The sequence below is a fragment of the Capricornis sumatraensis genome, chromosome 13 (genome assembly GCF_032405125.1).
Source record: "Capricornis sumatraensis isolate serow.1 chromosome 13, serow.2, whole genome shotgun sequence".
In the NCBI taxonomy this organism is placed as follows: Eukaryota; Metazoa; Chordata; class Mammalia; order Artiodactyla; family Bovidae; genus Capricornis; species Capricornis sumatraensis.
The window spans coordinates 31,348,685-31,373,079 of NC_091081.1; the positions used below are offsets into that span (position 1 = coordinate 31,348,685).

Sequence of the window (24,395 nt, forward strand, 5' to 3'; positions counted from 1 at the left end):
AAGGACTTTTTAAAAACATACAACCACAAGTTATCCAAAGGCAAATATAATAAATAAAGTAAATGATCCAAATATGTATTTTTTTCCAGTAGAGGGGGTGATAGAAATTAGCTATAATTATAAAGTAATGTGAATTGTTTTTCTTCTATGTTTCTTTAACTGGTTTTAAAGACTAATGTCAAAGAGTTTTATTGATGCTTCCAGTAATTACATTATTGTTCAACAAATGTGTAGCCTTCTGGAGTTTCAACTTTGAGGAACAACATAATTTACATTTCATTATGTTTTTTTAGAACTCATCTAACTTTACAATTGTACCTTTTAGCTAATGGCTTCAATTCAAGTAATTCATTTTAGCTATAAAAAGCATTTAGTGCTAACTGGAAGTTAACAATGGAACTTTTTTGACAGCTCAGAAATATATTTTATTTATCTTTATTGAAGTATAGTTGATTTACAATATCATGTAAGTTTCAGGTGTACAGTACAGTGATTCATATTTTTCTGCATATTACATTCCATTATAGATTATTATAAGATATTGAGTATAATTCCCTGTGTTATATGTTTAGTAGATTGTATATGTTAATCCCATGCTCCTAACTTGTCCCTCCTCCCCACCTTTGATACCATAAATTTATTTCCTATGTCTGTGAATCTGTTTGTTTTGTTTATAGATTCTTTATTATTATTATTTTTTAGATTCACATATAAGTGATATCACTGTCTGACATTTCACTAACCATAATGTTCTCTAAGTCTATCCATGTTGTTCCAAATGGCAATATTAAATTCTTCTTATGGCTGAGTAATATTCCATTACACACACACACATATCTATCACATCTTCTTAAGCCAATTGTCTATTGATGGGCAACACTGTTATTATTAATAAATACATCCTTCATTCAGTTAATAAGCAGGTCTCAGGGCTACATGGGACCTGAAACATGCTTGAGGAGTGCAACACGTAAAACTAATAAACATTAAACGATTAGGGTCAAAATTTAAAAGTTGCTGCTTTAATGTGAGCCTTTAATAATTATTTTATTAGCTTACTAATCTAATGCATAAAAATGAATACATTGTATTTTTGTGTCTTTTCCTGGCTGTGCCTTAGTCCAGCATTATTCCTCTGTTCCTTAATCCTGAATTGTGGCCTAAATAACTAATCAGGACAACACGAATACCTGATTTACATTCAAACTGCTTGGAGACAGTCCTGTCCTGCAACTAAAATATGGTGATCCACATACCACCCAAGTTAAGCACTGCTCATTGTAATAAATTAAGAATATTATATAATTTATCTAGCTGAATAAAGACTTTGCAAGAGAAGACATAATTATTATATGAAGAAACAGAAAAAATATTTCTTCTCATATGCAATGCCTATTAAATTGTATTCATTATATAGCACTGGATTTTTTTCTTCATATTTATATTATTCCAGAAAAGGATTTAAGGTAGGTGAGTAAACTATATACTCATAAGCAATAGGCTGTGTAGGTTGATTTTCCCACTCAAAAATATAATTTCATACACTGTGAAAGCATAATAAAAGTAGCAACCAGATTCAAACACTACTGACCTGGCTTGCTGTTGTTTAGTTGCTAAGTTGTGTCTGACCCTTTAGTGAGACCATGAACTGTAGTTTGCCAGGGGTCTCTGTCCATGGACTTTCCCAGGCAAGAATACTGGAGTGGGTTGCCATTTCCTTCTCCAGGGGATCCTCCTGACCCAGGGACTAAACCCATGTCTCCTGCAGTGCAGGCAGATTCTTTGCTCTGAGCCACCAGGGAAGCCCCACTGAGCTTGCTAGTTTATACAGTAATGTATACATTGGACAATCTAGCCCATCAGTTACTATATTTAGCATCCTCAGCAATTCATATCAACGTGGGCTAATTATTCTGACTAAATGGATCCATCAATTCAACTCAAAAGTTAGTATTTTGATTTCCCTCCTACTGAATTGACATTGTCTCTGTGATGTACCCATTGTCTAAATCATGGCATTCCAGATCAAGCCCATAGTAACAGATCTTAAACCTCAACCCCCACTGACCAATGCCTTCCCTCCAATCAGTCACTATTTCTCCTTCTCACCCCCTCCTTTCCATCCCATACCATTATCTTTCTTGTCATTTCTCAGTTGCTGCAGTAGCTTTTCAGATGCTCCAGTCATCACCAATACTGATCAAAAATCCCTTCATGCCACGGTCTGAGGAAGTTTCCCAAACCACAAATCTGATCATATCACATCCATAATTGAAACCCTTCAAAATGCCTCCCCTGTTGTTAAAGCGGGAGCTTTAGAACCTTCTTTATGTAACCAATTGGAAGCAATACTCACAGCACAAGGCACACATACTAATTCACGATGTGCATATATATGCATGACTGAAGTAGAAGCTTTATGGAGCAAACTTACCCTTATTTCTTGTGATGCACTCTGATATTTCCTATTTTATTCGATTCTTCTGTTCTATAAAATTCAATTTCACACACACACAAATTATTGATTCCAAACTGTAGTGCTGAAGAAGACTCTTGATAGTCCCTTGAACAGCAAGAAGATCAAACCAGTCAATCCTAAAGGAAATCAACCCTGAATATTCATTGGAAGGACTGATGCTGAAGCTCCAATCCTTTGGCTCCCTGATGAGAAGAGCTGACTCATTGGAAAAGACCCTGATGCTGGGAAAGATAGAAGGCAGGAGAAGGGGACGACAGAGGATGAAATGGTTGGATGGTATCACCAACTCAACGGACATGAGTTTAAGCAAACTCAGGGAGATCGTGAAGGACGAGAGCCTGGTGTGTTGCAGTTCCTGGGGTCACAAAGAGTTGGACATGACTTCGTGATTGGACCACAATAACAAATTGATCTTGCAAACCACTAATAGACCATAAAGTACAGTTTGAAAAATGCTGGTCTAGAGGATAAAGTTTAAACTATTTCCTCTGTTTCCAAGCCTTCTTCTGATATAGATCTGGATGACAATTTTGGGTTCATTCATTCATTATCTCACCAATAAATAGCTGACCAAAGCTTACTCACTACCTGTCCGGCCCTAGGCTCCAGTGAATAAAGGCTCAGGGCTGACCAGAGGAGCTCAGTATTTTGTGGAACACAGACCAGCACAAAGGCTATTACCATTCAGTGATGAAATAAAGGTAAGACTCAGCCGAAGCAATTAATTCCGACCCCAAAGGGATCATCAGCACAACAGGCTAGCGGACTCAGCTTCAGGCACCCGGCTGTCTACAAACACATTTCAGAGATCTGTCGGTGATTTTTAAGAGACACGCCAACGTTATGGACTTTTGTTTCCTCTAGTGATTTCTAATATGCGTTTTATGATTGGAAAGTTTTCTGTACAACACTCCAATAAACATTTTGGTTTTAAATTCAAAAGAAGACTCGCCTGCAGGCGCTCCGGCTCGGCTCGGGCTCCCAGGGCCTCCCTCGCCGCACTCCCTCCCCGCCTCCCACTCTGTGACTCCAACCAGGGCTGCCCCCGCCCCCACCGCCACCACCCCGCTCCGTACCCCCGGAGCGCACGGCTCTCAGCGCCCCTTCCCACCTCCCCGCAGCCCCGCGCCGCGCTCGCGCCGCGTTCCCTTCCCCTCGCCATCCGCTCCCTCCCACTCCAGCACCCTGAAGCTCCGCACCCTGGAGGAGGAGGTCCGGACGCAGCTTGCCAGGGGCCTCCCTGTGGACTTTAAACCCAGAGGACTCTACCCGCCCTTCAGGGCGTTCAAGGGGTATGAAGGGTCCCTGACCAAGCTCTCATAGAGCAGCCTGCAGGTGTTGTGATCCGTGACAGCCCGGCCGGAGCAGAAGCCGTCAGAACGCATTGAACCGTACTCGCTTTGATCCTGAGAACCCGCAGACCCTGAGGCTAAAGTTTGCCAAAGCCAACACCAAGACGGCCAAGAACAAGCTGATGGTCACATCAAATCCCACCAACGCCCAGCCTGCCCTGGAGCGCCCTTCAGCGTATGCGACCCCTAAGACCTGATCCCGCAGTGCCCGCATCCTCGGGCGGGTAGGGCCCCCTACCTTCTGCCCACCACGGAGCTGACCCCCACCATCTCACCTGCTGCGCTCACTTGCCCAGCTGTCACTGCTCAGAGAAGGCAGGTCAGGTGGCACTCTCCCGTTTCCAGGATGAAGAAACTGATGCCCAGGTTGGTGCTGCTACACTTCCTCTGACATCACCTGCGAGGATGGAACTTTGGTCAGTTCTGTTAGTTCTTCAGTCTTGTCACGGCAGCGCAAGCCCGGGCCCCACCGGCCCCACCGGAGGAAGCTGCCCTGAGTTTCCACTGCCCCCAGGCGCCGGCCCTGGCAGAGCGGCAGCTTTCTTCTGAAGACTGAATTTTAAGCCTGATTCAGTAGACTGTTTCCTTCTTCCTTTCTCTCCTCTTCCCCAGCCCTTCCCTGCCCCACAAGTCCCTCTCCAAGGCCTCATGGTAGGATTCATGGTCTTCTCACCAAGATCCTGCAGCACCCTGCTGTGCCAAGTCACTTCAATCATGTCTGACTCTTTCCAGTCCTATGGACCATAACCTACCAGGCTCCTCTGTCCATGGGATTTTCCAGGCAAGAATACTGGAGTGGGTTGCCATGCCCTCCTCCAGGGGATCTTCCTGACCCAGGGATCGAACCTGTATCTCCTAAGTCTCCTGCACTGGCAGGCATATTCTTTAGGGCTACCTGGGAAGACACCCAGACCCAACTCAGAGACCTGACCCCAAGTCCAAAGTTGCTCCCACAGCTCCACCTCGAAGACGCCAAGCGTTTAATCCTGCAGGTTTTCCAGCATGAATTAAGACACTTAAACTTGTGGATGTGGGTGCACCATTTGTTCTCACATTGTGTCACCATAGCAACAGGTCCTGACCACTAAGGGTTCATCATTCCCTGCCCTTCTCCCCACATCCTTCCCCTGCACCCAGCCCACCTCAGTGAGGACCAAGTCCTGCAGCTAGTTCCATTCAGCACCCTTCAGCCAGCACCCCTCACCACCCCACTCACTTCCTGGCTGAACAGAAAGGACCACCCAGCCAAGGGAGAACGTTTTCTTGGTCATTTCAATAATCGAGGTCCTCTGCTTCCTCCTCCTCAGAGGGGCCGGCAGCCAGTTAAGAAAATCCTTTCTCTGCCCTGTTTGCTTACCTCTCTCTCCACCCACACATCCCCACCCCTGCCATGGCTCATCTTTCTTTTCAAATTTCAAGACCAACCAAAAGTGAAATTGTTTTTGTAGCCTATGTAACAAAATATTTGTGCCACATAAAGAAGAAAAAGCTGTAAACACAGACTGTTAAGGCAGCACATAGTGGAGACATTTAGGGCATTGCTGGGGGAGGGGGGAGTAGAAAGACTTCCCAGAGGAACACACCTCTAAACTGACACCTGACAGAAAAATAGACATTAACCAGGAACAAGAAGTGGTGAGAGGTAGAGTCCCAAGCAGAAGAACAGTAGTGGCAGGACCTTTTTGAAGAGTAAAGCGTTTCTGTGGGGCTGGACAGAGCTCAGGGACACACGAAAGAAGATAAGGATGGAGGAGCGTGGAATGCCCCATGCAGTGTGTTGAAAGCCACACTTGCTCTTTTAGGCCAGGGTTTCCAGATCTAGCCCAGGTATCCCAAGGGCTCCACAGAGGTCCTTGGCACTGCAGGGAGAGGCAAGGTCAAGGCCAAGCAGGCTGGGCTCTCCTGATCCCTCTCAACCAGCGTAGCAGTGACACAGCGTCAGCACTGGGAACACAAATTCCCAATACTGGGTAGTGTGGGAGATGGATCTGAGAAGGGCCAAATGGACAGGTGTTCCAAACTAGGGGTGTGGCCCAAAGGAGACTGGGAGCAGCGCAGAGTCAAGAGAAGGAAGAGACAGCACGGGGGATTGAATTCTTGAACAAGGCCTCATCGTTACACTGTGTCTTCTGTTCCCTTTGCTTGGAACAGTTCGTCAGCTTACTTATTTATTCTTTCCCAGTGAATCCTTTGGACAATCTGGTGAAGCCTATGAACTTTTCTCAGAATAATATATTTAAACACATAAATGTACATAGTATTACATAGACATACATGTTACTATGAAGAGCTAATTGTATAAAGAAAGAAAGAAAAGAAAGTGAAGTAGCTCAGTCATGTCTGACTCTTTGCAACCCCATGGACTGTAGCCTACCAGGCTCCTCCCTCCATGGTATTCTCCAGGCAAGAATACTGGAGTGGGGTGCCATTTCCTTCTCCAGGGGATCTTCCTGACCCAGGGATTGAACCCGGGTCTCCCGCATTGCAGGCAGATGCCTATGCAATTATCAGAATATTAGGAAAACAAATTTGTGTTATATAGTACGCCATAATGGAGAAGGCAATGGCACCCCACTCCAGTACTCTTGCCTGGAAAATCCCATGGATAGAGGAGCCTGGGAGGCTGCAGTCCATGGGGTCGCTAAGAGTCGAACACGACTGAGCGACTTCACTTTCACTTTCCACTTTCATGCATTGGAGAAGGGAATGGCAACCCACTCCAGTGTTCTTGCCTGGAGAATCCCAGGGACAGGGGAGCCTGGTGGGCTGCTGTCTCTGGGGTCACACAGAGTCGGATACAACTGAAGTGACTTAGCAGGAGCAGCAGTATTCCATAAATCACAAATTCTTACAGTGAGTCTAATTCCTATAGTAATTTCAAAGTAGCAATGTGTGCAAATTAATATTTGAAGAATCTGAGTCGACTGCAATATGAATATATCTTTATATATGTTTCTACTGGTGAAAAGTTACAAGTATTGCTAATACTACCGGTTTGTGACCTATATTTATAATGGAAAAAAAAAAAGTTAAATTTCAAACTGGAGGTTAGTGAAAATAAAGACATACTCATTTTCTTTTCCCAATTCTTCAAGGCCCTTAATTTGAACCATGGACTCTTTGATAGAGCCCCTTGCTTAAAGCCCTTTCTTACCTTGTCCATGAGTTGTAGCTATCCTCTAAGATTTATTTTATACGTTACTATGTGTTCACAAAGCTAGGTTCCCATAACAGTTGTACATAGTTCTATTACAGCCTGTGAGGAACTGTTGTTATCATGTGTTTACTTATCAGTTCTCTACCAAACTGGAATGTGAGTCCCCTTGAGGGAAGAAATTACTTCTGATACATCTTAGCATCAAGAGTACCTGGTACCGCCATGCACATAAAGCCTGTTAAGTGAGTGAGCACACTGTTCTGTGAGAACACTAATCACTTTATAGACTGCTGGGAAAGTATGGAGGTGGGGGAGAAGATGATGCTTTATTTGTATGTGTCTTTCAGGGATACAGAAATTTCATATTATGGTTGTTATGGTTCAGTGAAAAGAATGTTAGAAAACCTGCCTAGAACAAGGCAGTGAATAAAATCAGCGTGCATAAATGGTGGGTGGAAATGTGTGTGTGGCAATCAGAACACGAAAGCTTCTTGTTTAATTTTGCCCTTTGCTCTAATGGCAACATAGCCGAGATGAACTGTTTTTCTAGGGAGAAACTGGAATCATGGAACAAGAAGCAGTCCTGGAGACCTGTGAGAGGTGAAGAACTGGGCTGCCCGGAGCTTGCTTCTTCACTTCGTTTTCTCAGTCATTAGAAACGAAGGTGAGTTTACTGTGAGGCTAAATTTTCAGGTCTCTTCATTTACACGGGCCCTTTCTAGGGTCACTTAATTTTGTTATTTGTAATTTCTTTGTGAATATGTATATTTTCCAAAGAGGACTTCCCAAATTGTATAAGCACTAAGATTCTAGTTACAGGATTAGAAAAATGTTACAGAATTGTGCCCAGCACATAGTATGCTCTGTAAACATTAACCAGCTAACTAACCAATGTATATGATGAATTGTCTAACCTCCTGTCATAGGGCCTCTTACATTTGCAGAATAAAATACACTCACAGCACTCAGGCATGAACATGTTTCATCCCTGCTTTCGATCATTCTTTATTCCTTTCCTGAAATACCTGTACCTTCCCTTTCTCTCTCATTCCCCTAAATCATGACAATCCTGTAAAGCCCAAGGCAATAAGTGGCTCATAGAACACAAGGATGGCTTCAGAGCATTTCAGTGGTAGTGTTTAGAAAAACATGAAAAATAAACCACGTCATGTGTGGTAGTGACACCACTTAAGAAGAAAGATAAAGGAGAAAGGTATGGACTGACCGTGCCATCAGATCTGGGAGGTGAATGTGAAAGGGTAATGGTTATAAAATGGGCTTTAAAAAAATTCAGCAGTTATTCCACAACTTTATTTCTAGGCAAACTGAATACTTACAGCGAAAAAAAAAATCAGTGTTTTAAACTATCCCACTTGTCCCTAAAATTGAGAGAGCCTTTAGGAATACAGCATCTCTGGGTGACAATTCCAGTATTTAATGTATGTGGACAAATTATCCCACAGAAAGGCCCCAACACAAGAGTTGTTGATGTGGACCATCAACAATTTTTTTTTAAGTCTTTACTGAATTTGTTACAGTATTGCTTGTTTTATGTTTTGCTTTTCTGGCTGAGAGGCATGTGGGATCTCAGCTCTCTGACCAGGGAACCTGCACACTCTGCACTGGAAGGTGGAGTCTTAACCACTGGACTGTTTGAGAAGTCTCAAGAGTTGTCGATAAATGTGCATCTTAAAAAAAAAATAGTACCTTTGAAAGTAAAAAAGAGAACTCCTCTAAATATTTAACTCAGTGTAATTAAATGTGACTTTCATTTGAAAGTTTATTTAAAAAACACTGCAACCTGCAAAGACATGAAAAAATTTAAATAGATGTTGCTAACTGAAAGAAGCCAATCTAAAAGGCCTCTTACTTTATTATGCCAACCATACAACATTTTCAAAAACTTAAAACTGTGGAGACATAAAGTGATCCGTGGCTCCACGGGTTTGGAGGAGGGAGGGATGAACAGACAGAGTGAAGAGGATTTTCAGGACAGTGAAACAACTCTGCATGAAAATATAATGGCAAATACCTGTCATTATACATTTGAACAAACTCATGTTCAGCCCCTCTGACTATATCAAGAGTGAGCCGAAATGTAAACCTGGACTTTGGGTGAAAAAGATGTGTAAAGCTGGGTTCATCAATGGTAACAAATGCACTGTTGCAGGATATCATAGTGGAAGAAGTTGTATATGTGTGGAGACAGGGTATATGGGAACTTCCTGGACTTTCTGTTCAATTTGGGGTAAACTTAAAACTGTTCTAAAACATATGAATTAAAAGTATATGTTTTCCCTGATTTTAAGTTTAGCATTTAATAACCTAAGGATATGAATTAAATTTTTGAAAAAGAATCCATCATTTTGATACTCATAACATAGAGTCTATGCATAGTATAGTAATCATTAATTAACTATGAAACAAAATGCTTTAAAAAGTGCCACTGCAGTTATGACTTCTAATTCTAAACTTTTAGGACATTTCCCCCCCCCCCCTTAACTATTCTTTTCACCTTGTCTTGCATTCTTGCTGAATCTCGGTGTAATATTCTGTTTCCCAGACTACATAGTAAGCAGTTCTAAGACAGAAGAAGAATTGTGACTGCAATTCCTGTGTTTTCCTTATAGTCGGGGGGAGAGGGCATTTCCAGCAGAAGGAACAGGGTCAGGAAAGACACAGAATGTGGGACAGAGGTCAGAGAGAGACCAGGGAACCAGACAAGTGATGGGTGATGAAGCTGAAAACTGGATAAGGTTAGTCCAGGAGATTTAGATTTTATTCTGTAGGCAGTGAGGACTTGGTTTTCATAAAAAACACAGGGCAGTGACACATTAGAACTGTGCTAAAGAAGATTATTCTGGCAGCAGATTGTAAAAAGGGTTGGTGCAGAGGAGGGGAGGCACAGCGTCTGACGGACATAAAGGCACCAGCTCCTGTTTATTGCGAGCTCACTATGTACTAAGCACTGTGATGAATGTTTTATGTGCATTATCCTACCTGATCTTCATAACAAGTCTATGAAGCAGGTGCTACCATTATTCTCATTCAACCATGAGGAAAATGGAAAAGTGGAGACATGGAGAAGGTACATAAGAGTCAAATTCTTGGGTGTGTGACCTGTTGTACCATGCAGGGCCTGCTGTCACTATATTGAAATCCCTTTTCTTAATGAAGGGCCCTCATTTTCATTTTGCACTTGCACTAGCTCTGTGGAATTTTGTAGCCATTATTAAATAATTTTGTCTAGGGCTATGGGGTCGCACAGAGTCGGACACGACTGAAGCAACTTAGCAGCAGCAGCAGCATACAGGTAGCAGATGTCAGACATGGGATTTAAAAGTGCAAGTCCTCAGCTATAGAGGTTCCCAAGTGGCACAGTGGTAAAGAACCCATCTGCCAATGCAGGAGATGCAAGAGATGCAGTTTTGATCCCTTGGAGTACGAAATGACAACCCACTCCAGTATTCTTGCCTGGAAAATTCCATGGACAGAGGAGCCTAGAGGGCTACAGTTCTGTGGGGTCAAAAAGAATCAGACACGACTGAGCATGCCTGCACGTCCTCAGCTGTGCTATACTGCCCTAGCTTATGATCCAAGAACAAAGGGAATGGATTTGAAGGAATTTTGTCAATACTGACAAAGTTTAGAAAGCGTTTTTTTTAATTAAAATAATTTTGTTGTGACAACTTTTTAAGGATTTCACAAAACCTCTTGCAATAACCAGAAGTTCCCTATTGGGAAACAGGCTATTACATCACTGAGGGTGCTGTTGACTGGCCTTGCTGGTAGGGGAGCTCTGAGCTTTGTATCAGGTTGATTGTGACACCTGGTGACAGCAACGTGTTATTGCAAGGATTTCTTTTTCTGTTTCAGGAATCAGGCTGTCTAGCCTGATTGTGTTTTTTTAAGACTTCCCCTTAAATTTCACACTTCCCAGACTATTTTTCTGTTTTTGGAAAAACTGCCTGACTGACTTGCCCCAGTTTTTAAAAAGAGCTGTTCATAGAAAAATACTCCTATAGGAACCATCACATAATCTAATTCAAAGATTTTTTTAAGAATAATGTTAATTGCATACTAGTTATGAATGTATATATGTTTCCAAATAATATTTGGCATGTTGTTTTTATTCACTCCTACAGAATCTGTGTAGGCGAGTAGATAGTACTGACTAGAATCATAGTCTTATAATATTTTCAACAGAAACCCACATTTTATCTGTAGCAATGTTGGAATTACATCTGGTACTAAATAGTTGACATGGTAATCATAGGAAAACTGATCCAACTTGCGATTTTAAAGTATAATAATATATTCATGTATTGAAATTTGAGGGGTTCCTTTGCTGTTGCTTAAGAGTTATTTTCACTTTACCAAGCACCTAATTATGTGAACTCAAGAAATGTTTAAATGACTGAATGAAAACTTGTCACAGTGAAGGAAAAGCTATCACTAAAGTTAAAGGAGTCTCTCTGCCCAGTTCCTGGATTCATTTTAGAATGCCAGCTGAATGGACACAAATGGACTGCCTATGATTGTTGAGCTCTGAAAGTCTCACAGTAATATTTGAATCCTCCAAATGTTCTCTCATCTCATAGGAGCAAATATTATATAGTGATACTTTCCCAACTTCCAAGCATGTGTCCTTAGAATTTTCTAAAGGTAAAAACTTAGATGCTCAAGCTGAAGCTGAAGCTCCAACACATTGGCCACCTGATGTATAGAGCCAACTCATTGAAAAAGACCCTGAAGCAGGGAGAAGCGGGAAGCAGAGGATGAGATGATTAGATAGCATCACTAACTCAATGGACATGAATTTGAGCAAACTCTGGGAAACAGTGAAAGACAGGGAAGCCTGGTGTGTTGCAGTCCATGGGGTCACAAAGAGTTGGACACAGCTTAGCAAGTGAACAACAACAAAAACTTAGAACCATAAATACAATCACAATGTGTGTTAAATTATTCAATCTAATGCATTCTGGCCTGGTTTTTTGGTCTTTTGTTCAACATAAATATTTATGTTCAACTGAGGTAGAGTGATAGCATGGGGACAGTGGACACTGGCGAGGTCACTCCCAGCCTGAAAGGGGGCAACTATATCTCGACTCTAGCACTCGGGTGCCATGTGAGAATGCGGGCCCAGGGTTTTCAGGTTCCAGAAGAAGCCAGAAATCCAAATTTTTGAAACCATTACCTTTTTTTTTTTTTTTTTTAGAATTTAAGAAACATTTTACGGGCTTCCATGGTGGTCTGGTGGCTAAGACACTACACTCCCAGTGAACATGCCAAAACTAAGACCGTATAAATAAATAACTTTTTTTAAAATAAAGAAACATTTTCAGGGACAGAGTGGATATCTGCCACTCTTCCTTACTGACCAAGATTAATTTGATCATGTATAACTGTTAGGGTTTTTTTTTCCATAAATAAACATAGCTACTAAAGAAATTGAGGCTGGTGAGGATTAATCATTTCCCATAATCTGGATATGGGATTATAATGAAAGTCAATTTTAGATCAGATTCCAGTGCACCCACAGACACTCATTAATACAACCTGCTGTATAAGCTATGTAAGATCTCAACTCTTTGCCCTTTACGGTGCTCTCAGTACTTTGTTCTGAAAAATCTTATCTTGAGGCAGCTTTAACATCTTTCCTGTGGCTGAATTCTATAATCTCTATAGAAGACAAAATCAAGCTGCAGGGATCAAGCTGCAGGCTTCATGGATTCCCACACTTTGTTCCTTCAATGGTGGAAAGAATCTCTAAAATGTTTTAGTCAATCCACATATCTTAAATATTGCTAATTGCATAAATGAGATCTCATTTCTAACATTTATCTTACTTTTGAGGAGCCAAAAATAAAAACCTGTTTCTGACAGCACTATGCTAATTAGCAGGCCATGTGGTATGACCAGGAGAGTGGAGGGATGACAGATGTTCTTGGCAACAGCTGCTTCTGGAGTGTGGTCTTTCTGGTGTGTTGGTACCTTGACGCTTCTGGAGTATGGCATTCTCAGTTTGGGAAACAATGCTGCTGCTGCTTCTAAGTCACTTCAGTCGTGTCCGACTCTGTGTGACCCCATAGACAGCAGCCCACCAGGCTCCCCCATCCCTGGGATTCTCCAGGCAAGAACACTGGAGTGGGTTGCCATTTCAATGAAGCTTAAACTAGCATATGCATAGCATCACAGTGTGTATCCCAAAGCAGGTTAGAGTACATCATGATGTCAAATCAGTGGTCCAGAGCCCACCTGTGGGACTCATTTGCATTTGTTCATAGATGCAGATTCATATTCATCCCTGCTTTCTAGGAGTTTCCATTGTAGCACCAGCTGAGGGGTATCGCTTGAGTAAAGATTAAAGGTTGAAAGAACAGACATGTGATTGTGTTCTGGGAATACACTGCAGAGCTGGAGACCATACGGAAGAAGCAAAAGCGCCTTCTGCAAGCAGGCTACACAACTGGCACCAAGACAGGAGGGAGCAGTGATGGAGACCCTGATTCACAGGCCACTGTGGGACTCCCACTCCACTAACAACAGAGTATCTCAATCACTTTCAGCTTTCCTTGTTGATCATTTGGAAATTGACAAAGTAATAAAGGAAATCACTTTCTACCTAAACTCTAGGCCATGAGAAAGAATTTAGTTCCTAAGGGGAAAGTGATGGGAATCATAGAAGAAAGCTCATGTTCTGCTTATTTTATGTCCACATTTACTGAATGACAGGCATTGTGCTGACATTAGGGATTTGAAAAAAATGATTGAGGAAATGTTGAAGCGCACCTAACCTAGATAAAGTGGATCAGAGAAAACTTTCTAGCACCTGAACTGTCTTGTGCAATGCGTGGTATATTTGAAGTGGGGAAAAGGGATACAACAGTGGGTCTGTTGGGGACAGCATTTTAGGCAGCAGGCACAGTGGGAACACAAACATGTGAACCTGAGTACAAAGAGCTGCAAGACTTTGATACCATTGTAATTTAAAGTGCTTGGCAGGGAACATTAGGAAATAAGGCTAGAAAAAAGGGAAAAGCCAGTCATAGAGGGCCTTGCTGATCATGCTGAGAAACTAGAAATCTGTTCAGAAGGAACGAGTGAGGCATCTGAATTATATGGTAAGAATTCATTTCAGAGAATCCACTCTGGTTGAAATCTAAATCGAAGATAGTTGGCTCCTGGGGCAAACGGAGCAAGACTGGCAGCATGGAGATCAGTTAGCAGGCTAGCCCAATAGTGTAGGTAAGAAGTGATGATGGTTGAAGGAAGGATTTCAGTAGGATGGGAGAATGGTTGAAGCATAGTTATAGGCAGAAGGAAGAAACCAGTAGTGAGGGGAACTGGAAGACAGGTTAATTGGTTGGCATGCAATCAGAGGCGTTAGAACTGAAGTAGAAGAATCAAATTTGGGTTAACTAACTTGACAGAGAATGAGATGGTTAGATGTCATCATCAACTCAATGGACATGAGTTTGAGCTAACTCCGGGAGATAGTAAAGGACCGGGAAGCCTGGTGTGTGGCAGTCCCTGGGGTCACAAAGAGCTGGACACGATTTATTGACTGAACAACAACAACTTATAAAACTAGTAGGCTGGAGAGGAAAGAGAGTAGATAGGAACTTGAGATCAGGTTGTAATGGCATGTTAGAGTTCATGGGGTTAGTAGAGACACCTTAGAGTTCAGGAAGGCAGATTTAAGTAAATTTAGAGCAAATAAAGTTGCGATCCCACAACTTTGAGTCCTACAAGTTGTAATGCATGCAAAAATAAAAGTCTTTACAACTGCAAACTAGTATAGTGAGAAGAAAATAAATCATATTGTTGACAGACTTCTGTGAGTCTCTCCTTTGAACCCAGAATTTTAAGAGGACTTGTGTACTCCCCTTTGGTGAATGGAGGTTGATAAGTAAATTCACACAAGTTTGCCTGAGGGTCACTCCGAATGCACTGAAGCTTGGGAGAAATGGTAAGGCCAACCAGAAAGGGCTTCTTAAAAGTTATGTTCATTGAAAAAAAAATTAAAAAGATGCAGGGCCACTGACCAAGAGGGAAGACATAATGTTAACAATGGAAATGACAAAGAACAAATATAAAATTCTTCTTACGTCCAAATTTTTGCTCAGGGAGCATAATCATGAGATGGGAAAGAGTCCAACAATTGGAGTTATCTAGAAGGGAGATATGTCATGTGAAGAGTGGCTGAAAGAACTGACAGTATTATACTGAGTGGGTTATGAGGTATGAGAGCTACCTTTACATAGCTGAAATGCTGTTAGGACAAAGGTTAGCTATGTGTGCTGTAGGCTGTAAGTGGAATAGAGGAGGCACAAGGGGAGGAAGGAAGTAATCAGGATCAATTCCTAAACGTATAAGAAGCTGGATTTTAGTTCAGTTTAATAACTCTCCACCTATTAGGGTTCTCCAAACACAGTTTCTCCCCTCCCCCTCAACATTTTGCCAGGAAAAATTTCAAGCATAACAGCAAAGTTGAAAGGAGTTTACAGTGAACACCCAAATACTAGATTCTACCATTCTACTACATAGATTCTACCATTAACATTTTACTATAGTACTCTTGCCTGGAAAATACCATGGATGGAGGAGCCTGGTAGGCCGTAGTCCATGGGGTCGCTAAGAGTCGGACACTACTGAGCGACTTCCCTTTCACTTTTCACTTTCGTGCATTGGAGAAGGAAATGGCAACCCACTCCAGTGTTCTTGCCTGGAGAATCCTGGGGATGGGGGAGCCTGGTGGGCTTCCGTCTATGGGATTGCACAGTCGGACACGACTGAAGTAACTTAGCAGCAGCAGCAGCAGCATACCTGCATTATCAAATATTTATCCATATATCCATCCCTCTATCCATTCATTAATATTTTGGATACACTTCAGAGTAAATTCCATTTAGTTTTGGCTACCATTGGGAAGGAAGGGCAACTTTATCCCAAGAACTTTTTTATAGAGGCCAATGGTTGTCTGTTGAAGATGCATAGAGAGGATTTCCGCATTGATTATGTTGAGTGGACTGGACTGTGACTTTCAAATTTTTTTGACTGCTACCCATATCAAGAAATGTATTTCACATTCCTATCCAGTGTATGGTGTGTGATGGTGTGAAGTTGCTCAGTCGTGTCCAACTCTTTGCGACCCCATGGACTATAGCCTACCAGGCTCCTCCCTCCGTGGGATTCTCCAGGCAAGAGTACTGGAGTGGGTTGCCATTTCCTTCTCCAGGGGATCATCCCGATCCAGGGATTGAACCTGGGTCTCCCGCATTCCAGGCAGATGCTTTAACCTCTAAGCCACCAGGGAAGCCCTATCCAGTGTATACCACATACATATTAAAATAAAAATTTCAGGAAACAATATGTACCTTAACATGTGTTGTTGTTTAGTCGATGTTCTGTCTGACTCTGCGACTCCATGAACTGCAGCACTCCAGGCTCCCCTGTCCTTTCCTATCTCCCTGAGTTTGCTCAAATTCATGAGTCTACCAAATGGACTCCTCATGCCCATCGAGTTGGTGAAACTATCTAACCATCTCATCCTCTGCCGTCCCCTTCTCCTTTTGCCTTCAGTCTTTCCCAGCATCAGAGTCTTTTTCAGTGAGTTGGTTCTTCACTTCAGGTGGCCACAGCATTGAAGATTCAGCATAAGTCCTTCCAATAAATATTCAGGGTTGATTTCCTTTAGGATTGACTGGTTTGATCTCCTTGATGTCGAAGGGACTCTCAAGAGTCTTCTCCAGCACCACAATTTGAAAGCATCTATTCTTGGCTGCTCAGCCTTTTTTATGGTCCAAGTCTCACATCCATACAGGACTACTGAAAAAAACCATAGCTTTGACTATGTGGACCTTTGCGATGTCTCAGCTTTTAAATATGCTCTCTAGTTTTTTTCAGTTTTCCTTCCAAGGAGCAAGCGTCTTTTAATTTCAAGGTTGCAGTCACCATCTGCAGTGATTTGGGAGCCCAAGAAAACAAAATCTGTCACTGCTGCCGCTTTTCCCTCTTCTATTTGCCATAAAGTGACTGGACCAGGTGCCATGATCTTAGTTTTTCGAATGTTGAGTTTTAAGCCAGCTTTTTCACTCTCCTTTTCCACCTTCATCAAGAAGCCCTTTAGTTCCTCTTCACTTTCTGCCATTGGAGAGGCATTATCTGCATACCTGAGGTTGTTGATATTCTCCAGGCAAACTTGATTCCAGTTAGTGATTCATCCAACCCAGCACTTCACATGAGGTACTCTGCACAGAAGTTTAATAAGCTGGGTGACAGTATACAAGCTTGTCACACTCCTTTCCCAATTTTGAACCAGTCAGTTGTTCCATATCTAGTTCTAACTGTCGCTTCTTGACCTGCATACATGTGTGAAGCATGCTGATATTTTCTAATTTTTTTCACTTAAAAAAATGCTAGTCAGGACCCACAAAGTTGATTTGATGACCCACCAATAAGGTGTGATTCACCACTAATAAATCATTAAACTATAGACAACAGCCCCTAAGAAGATTCTTCTTTTAATTTAAAAGTATCCTGTGGTTAATACTAGGATTTTCCTAATCTTCCCAATTATCAGGAACGATAAAGTAGTATTTACTCGCTATGCATAGAATAATATTTTGATGGAATGTGTAATTAAAAGACTAACTTTAAATGTCTGGTAAGGCTTCTATATAGATCCAATGCCAACAGCTTTTAAGAGTAAGTTTACTAATTGCTTGTTATTTTAACCAACAGGAAGACAAAGGTATATACAATTGGATGGATGGAGGGCTTCAGTATTCAGGTATTTTATTGTTAAATAACTGTTAATTCATGCTGTGGCTCTGACAAAGTGAAGATGAGAAAACAGATATGAAAACACTTTGAAGACCAACATTTTATTAATTTTACTGTGGGAAGCCAGGAGACAGAAGCCGCGATCAAGCTCCAGGGAGGCAGTGTCGACGTATTTGTAAAAGTCTCTGCTCTCACAGAACTGTTATAACCTTCTTAATACCAATGACTGCCAAAAGCACAGACAAGCCGAGAGAGCAACTGTGAACTTGCCAGGTGTTTGACCGCTCGGTCCGCGCATGCTCAAGTCTGGCTCCAGCCTCGGTGCAGGGTTGGGCCGACCTCGGGGGGCGGAGTGCGGGCCACGTGGGGCCTCGTGACGTCATCTCCGGGCGCCGAGGGTGACTGGACTTGCGGTGGGCTTCCAGGGCTCCGTGGCGCTGGGGGCCGTCTTTGCTGGATACCGGAGGGCGGAAGTGCAGCTGGGCTCTACTCCGACCTCCGCACAGGTGCTTTCTGCGGCTGCGCGGGCTATCGGGACTCCCGGCTGGTGCATCTCGGCGGGATAGTGTGTTGGGCTCTCTCCTCCGCCCAGCGTCTTCACCTGTGCAGGAAGCCGGAGGAGAAGCCGGCGCTTCTAGTAGGGTATGTGTGTGTCTGTCACCCCAGTGTGAGGAAATGCCCGCAGGAAGAGGGTTGGGGAAGTGCCAGGTAGGTGTGGTAAAAAGGAGGGGCGTGTGCATTGAGAGGAGCGCTCCCCCGGGCGGTGGTGGCGGGTGAAGGTGGTTCCTCCGAGGAAGGTGGCGTTGCCCAGGCGCCGCCCCCGGAGCCCTAGCGCCGGCTGGGAGGGTGTAGCCTGTGTGATCGCTGGAGGGAATACGTCCGTTCCTTTCTAAGGTAGGAAGCCTGGGTCTCATCACAGGCTCTAGAGTTTAGTTCAGGACCTGCATTTTTCGTGGAGTAGTTATTTAGATCGTAGATATTTCGTAGGCAGTTCGATTCTATCCGAAATCGGTGGAGTTTTCCCCAGTTTATCTTCTCAAAGCATTCATTGTCTCATTTTAATAATATTTAGTGCCCCAAAAAATCAATTTCCCGTTGGCAAAGCACTTTCATATACTTTAATTATACTTTGGATTATTTTCAAGTCACATCTGAAGTTGAGGAGCTTAGGGAAACTGGATTGGTTCTAGATTTTTCTGAAGGGTGTGGAGGCACAACATGTTTTTAGCAAGAATCAGAACCCAGAGGCTGTCAAACGGCACTGGTTCTAAAGCCTTCTGGAATTTACTTGATAAATTTCCGAGTTTTGGGGACTGTGTGTACTTGGGTCTGAACCGAATTATTTTGTGATTTCCATAAAGGGAGTTGTTGATTGAATTTTGAATTTGAAAGTAAATATGTTGGGCTAAGGGCAGCAGTTGAGGGAAATTTTAGGATTTTATATTGGATTTGACCATGTTCTTTGATCCACCATGGTATGCTGATTAAAATTGGGGAAAAACGAACAGAATGATACTATATGGATAAGAGATTTTAGAATAATGTACAAGCTTCAAGTGTAGACTCACTTTATTAATTTAACAGATACGAAGTGCCAGTTATGTGCCAGGCACTGAACAAAAAATAAAACAATAAACAGTGAAGAAGACGATAAAAATCGCTGCTGTCATGAAGTTCACTTTGAGGTTTGGGGAGGGGAGACATTAATTTAAAAGTTAATTATATGTGAAGTGGAGTGGTGAAAAGTGCTGTGGAGAAAAAATAATGAAGGGGAATGGGACATGCTGGTGTCATGTGTAGGAACTTACAGTGGTGGCCTAAGAGAAGATGACATTTGAGCAGAAACCTAGTAATGATAAGGAAGGGTGCCATGTGGATGTAGTGGAAAAGACCGTGAGAACAGCCAGAGTCCCTGAGGCAGGAGCATATCAGCTAGTTTGGCTCCACCAGGGGAGCAAGTTGGAGAGAGATGTAGATAAGCAGGTCAGAGTAGGTAGTTAATGTTAGTTGCTCAGTCTGGTGTCCGATTCTTTGCGACCCCATGAACTGTAGCCCACCAGGCTTCTCTGTCCATGGGATTCTCCAGGCAAGAATACTGGAGTGGGTTGCCATTCCCTTCTGCGGGGGATCTTCCTGATCCAGAAATCAAACCCAGGTCTCCTGAACTGCAGGCAGATTCTTTACCTACTGGTAAGACTTTTTTTTTTTTTTTTTAACACTTTTACTTTTTACTTTGAATGAGATGGTCTGGTTTTGAGTGGCTTCCCAGGTGACTCAGTGGTAAAAAAATCCACCTGCAGTGTGGATCTCTGGGTCAGGAAGATCCCCTGGACAAGGGAATGTCTACCCACTCCAGTACTGTGGCCTGGAGAATTCCAAGGACAGAGGAGCCTGGAGGGCTACAGTCCATGGGGTTGCGAAAGAGTCAGATATGACTGAGGGACTAAACAACACAAGTTTTGAATAAAGGAGTGAACTCATCTGACTTGGGTTTTAAATTTTTTTTTTTCTGATTGTGTTGTTATCTCTCTGCAGAAATGTTGAGACCTCTGTTGGTAGACTGTGGCATTTATCTGAGTTAAAGGTCACAGTGACTTGGATCAGTGTGGTAATAGTGGAGGCGGTGAGACATAGCCAGGTTCTAGACTGGTGTCTAAGCTAGAGCTGGTCAGCTGTGAAGAGGGCTCTTGGTTGACTCCCAGATTTAAGGCCTGAGCAACTAAAGAATGGAGTTACCGCTTAGTGGTTTGGGGAGGATCACAGAGTACTAGGAAGAGGAGAGAGGGAGATCTGAAATCATCTTCTGTTTGGCACTTGCTGAATTTCCAAAGGAAATGTCAGTATACAGTAGTGTATGTGGAACCAGAGTTCAGAAGAGAAGTCTAGGTTGAAGATGTGAATGTGGGAATTGCTAATGTGTAAATGATATTTAAAACCCTAAGAGATCTCCAAAGGCAGGGTTCAAGGACTTAAGGACATTTCAACCTTTGGAGGTTGGGGCGAGTTACAGACTATATCCTTCAGGATGGGGGTGGGCCTGTTTATTAAAACCCCTGTTCAAAACTAGTGATCCTTAGTAACCAGATAGAAGGAAATAGTTAAAAAGCCAAGTCTTTAGCTGAGAGAGAGTAAGGAAGGAGATGTGAAAATTTGAGACGAGAGAGTTGATCTGGGACAGTGGAAGAATAAATGGACTAGGGAAACTTGAGAACCCTGGGCTGTACCCAGAGCCCACTTTTGAATTTAAAGGGAGACCAGCCAGCAGATGTTTAGATGTTTACAAATTTACTAGTAGTAGGTATTTGATATTTTAAGTAATTTGTGGATAGTTGGGGATTTTGTCAGCAAAAAAACAGCTTCAGGTAGTAGGTTAGCCGTTCTTGGTTTGTAAAAGGGATGGTTGATTGTGCATTACATTCTTATCATACTCACTATACTGTTTGCTAAGTGTTTTTCTTTGGACACACCTACCATTTTTGCAGGCTGTGAATTAGAAGCAGAAAATACAGCAGCAGTCAGGTAGTATTCATTGCCCTAAAGAAGCTTATTTCTAGTAGACTGTATCATGGTTTGAGATTTCTATTCTTCGAAAATGTTACCTTCAAGTTGGATGCGTGATTTGATATCATTGTGTATGTATGAGAGGGAAAAATATTTTTCTAAAATGATAAAATTCACTGAATTTAAAGTGTGATTGTACCAATTTAGGAAAGAGTTTAGGTGGAGAAGTTTCTTCAGTAGCTAGTGTAACCTTGGGATTTATGTATTTTATTTATTTATATATTTTCCAGTGTTTAACAAAAATTCCAGAACTTACTATGTGCTAATTGTGCTACCCTCCCTGATACAAAGGTATATATGACTCAATTTCTGCTGTCCAGAAACTCACAGTTCAGTTTTGGGAGGGGCAAGAGTCAGATAAGATAAACATAACTGCAGTGTGTTGTTATACCGTATAACAATAAAGATAAATAATAAGTAATTAGATTGTAGTTTGCTTAGTGGAAGGCTTCTCAAGAAACTGATGTTAGGTTCACTCTTAAAAGAGGATTAAGAATTCACCAAGAGAAGGGGCAAAAGGTATGCAAGCAGAGGGGCCATGGAATTAAATACAAATTCCATTTTTCCAGTTGTTGGTTACTAGGTGCTAAACACAGAGCAACCTGTGACATTAGAATTATCTTCAGTTTACAGATATGAGGTTTGGAGATGTCAGGGACTCACAGCTTATATGAGGAAGTCAGGGTTGAAACCCATGTCAGTCCAGTTTCAAAACCTCTTTAACTACCTTACTCTGTTGCCTGCTCTAAGCATTTAAATCTTTTCAGTCCTTGTCTATCCCTCAGCCAGTCTTTTTACCAGCTTCTGTTCTTCATTGGAAAAGCCTCCTATCTGTTTTCAATCCACTGCTACCAGTCTAGGTCAGGCACTCATTAGTTTATGCCTTAGTTGCAGACGTTGCTTCCTGGCTATCCTTTCTCTGACTCAGATCTCCTTTTGTGCCTTTTGTGCACTGCCACCAGATTTGTTGTTGCTGTTCATTTGCTAAGTCATGTCCTACTCTTTGCAACCCCGTGAACTGCAGCATGCCAGGCTTCCCTGTCCTTCACTATTTCCCTGAGTTTGCTCAAACTCGCATCCATTGAGTCAGTGATGTCATCCAACCATCTCATCCTCTGTCACTTCCTTTTCCTCTTGCCCTCAATCTTTCCCAGCATCGGGATCTTTTCTTTCCATCAGGTAGTCAAAGTATTGGAGCTTCAGCATCAGTTTTTCCAATGAATAGTCAGGGTTCATTTCCTTTAGGATTGACTGGTTTGATCTCCTTGCAGTCCAAGGGACTCTCACGAGTCTTCTCTAGCACCGCAGTTCGAAAGCATCAGTCTTCAGCTCTCAACCTTTTTTATGTACAACTGTCACATCTGTACGTGACTACTGGAAAAGCCATAGTTCTGACTATACCAGATAACTGTTTTTGTTTCACCGTTATAGAACCTCACAGCTTGTTGGATAAAATTGAAAACCTACAGTTATCTAGTTGGTATACTTCATGATCTGGTTAGCTCAGATAGTAAAGTGTCTGTCTACAATGTGGGAGACCCAGGTTCAATCCCTGGGTTGGGAAGATCCCCTGGAGAAGGAAATGACAATCCACTCCAGTATTCTTGCCTGGAAAATCCCATGGACAGAGGAGCCTGGTATGGGGTTGCAAAGAGTCAGACTCGACTTCACTTTCACTTTCACTTCACTTTCATGATCTAGTTACATTATATATTTACAAATTTGACATTAAAGGAATAATAATTGCTTTTATGTCTCAGCACTTACTGTGTCCAGTACCATGTCACATACTTTATAGATTTTTTTCTCTAGAACAACCCTGGTAACTTTTACAGTTAAGGAAATTGAGACTTAGTGAAGTAAAGTGACTTGCTTAAAATCATGTGTGGTAGTAGACCACGTCACAGTGTCAGCTCTTTCATTGTCTACTGCTGTTCCCGATATGTTTCCTAAAAAGTTGGCTCATATATTGCTCCTGCCACTTCCTGTCTTTGCTGATGCTGTATTGCCCTGCTTGGATTATTTGTCTTCTTTTCTTCTGTCCATATTTTACCCATTCTTCAAGTTCAGTATCTTTTAAAATTCTTCCCTGAACACTGTAAGTTCTGTTAATATTTAACTTCTTCCCCTCCTCCCTATGAAAGCACTCACAAAGTAACATTTAAGTTTAATCATGGACATTTTGGAGTTGAAAGCGATGTTTGGCAGTTAATATGGTATGGTGGAAAGAATACGAGATTGAAAATCCTGCTGCAGTAGAGGAAAAGTAAAGGTGCAGTGAGGTTCTGCCCGATTCATGCATAGAAGAAAGGCTGTTTTGAGCAGGATCCTGAAGGCTGTCCCAGTTGAAGACAAGGTGGGGAAGGCTACTTTAGGGTTAGGAACCACCAGCGTGAGCACAGCTATGGAAAAGACATGAAAGTACATGGTATGTTTAGCAGATTTGTAAACAGTACCTTCTGGGCAATGCCTGTAGGGGCTTCCCTGGTGGCTCAGACAGTAAAGAATCTGCCTGCAATGCCGGAGACTCGGGTCCTATCCCTGGGTCTGGAAGATCCTTTGGAGAAGGGAATAGCTCCGCAGTCCAGTATTCTTCCCTGGAGAATCCCCATGGACAGAGGAGCCTGGTGGGCTACAATCCATTGGGTTGCGGAGTCAGATATGCCTGAGGTTTTTAAAAAATGATCACCATCATTGTCATTATCATCGTGAAGCCCTCAGCATCGCCACAGATCAAACTGTGACTCTATCGAGAGTGTTACTAGCAATGCTCACTGCATAATTTTTGGCTGTATTTTCCTTTACTAATTCCAGTTTACACTAGATAATGCTTTTGATTATTCTAAGTTCTTGAAGTTTTCGACTTTTAAACATTTTTTGAAACACGCTCTTGTTGGTTCTATAAATTATGATGACAGATACATCTTATACTACTAGTACTGTGTTACAGGCATTATTGTAAGTATTCTACATGTATGAATTTAATTTTCATATCTCTCTTACATGGTCAGTGCTGTTATTCTCATTTTATAGATGAGAAAACTGAGACAAAAGTTAC

The 24,395-nt window shown here is 42.2% G+C and overlaps 1 protein-coding gene across 1 annotated transcript in view; it reads left to right on the forward strand.

The window, feature by feature from the left end:
• The first annotated feature begins 18,059 nt into the window (after positions 1-18,059).
• Positions 18,060-24,395, forward strand: part of ATG5 (autophagy related 5) — a 116,052-nt gene continuing 109,716 nt past the window's right edge. Inside the window, exon 1 of the mRNA XM_068985004.1 lies at positions 18,060-18,418. The gene's annotated coding sequence lies outside the window, so the exon portion shown is untranslated. The remainder of the gene's footprint in view (positions 18,419-24,395) is intronic.